Source organism: Ailuropoda melanoleuca, chromosome 7 (genome assembly GCF_002007445.2).
Source record: "Ailuropoda melanoleuca isolate Jingjing chromosome 7, ASM200744v2, whole genome shotgun sequence".
In the NCBI taxonomy this organism is placed as follows: Eukaryota; Metazoa; Chordata; class Mammalia; order Carnivora; family Ursidae; genus Ailuropoda; species Ailuropoda melanoleuca.
The window spans coordinates 129,347,853-129,348,487 of NC_048224.1; the positions used below are offsets into that span (position 1 = coordinate 129,347,853).

A 635-nucleotide genomic window follows, 5' to 3' on the forward strand; every position below is an offset into this window, starting at 1 on the left:
AATTTAACTTAATTATTTATGTAATCAGTTTGGATCACAGGGTGGTACTTTTAAACAATGTGATGTTATNCCCCCTCATTAGCATAACACCATGACGGCATGGAGGTGCCTTGGGGACAACCAATGGGGGCGAGCCTAATTAGAGGATTCCCGGGCTCCAGACCCTTCTCGCGGAGGCGGGGACCACGGGGTGTCGGGAGTGTTCCAGGTGCCCCACGCGCCTTCGCTGTGCTCGCCTTCAGCTCGGCTAATGATGATGCCCTTCTTCCTTTGAACACTTCATACCCCTGTTTGATTTAAGAAATACAGTAATGTTTTCATGAAGGAAAAAAGCATATAAGAGATTGAAAAAAGAGTGGAAATCGAGAGAGAGGATTAAAGATGGCGGAGGAGTAGGGGACCCCTTTTTCAGCCGGTCCCCTGAGTTGAGCTGGATAGGTACCAGACCAGCAGGAATATCCACGGAATCAGCCTGAGACGCAGGAAGACACATCTGGATCTCTACAAATGAACATCTCCAGCGCTGAGTATCGAGGTACGAAGCGGGGAGCCGTGAAACCGCGCACAGATATCGGAAGCTAAACAGAAGGGGGAGGGAGCCGCCGTGTCAGGGCGCCGGGAAGCGGTAGCCACCT

General features: G+C 51.3%; 1 protein-coding gene across 1 annotated transcript in view; it reads left to right on the forward strand.

Annotated features, from left to right (window-relative positions):
* The window catches only part of UBAC2 (UBA domain containing 2), a 208,435-nt gene that overhangs the window by 53,830 nt on the left and 153,970 nt on the right, over positions 1-635 (forward strand). The window lies entirely within an intron of this gene.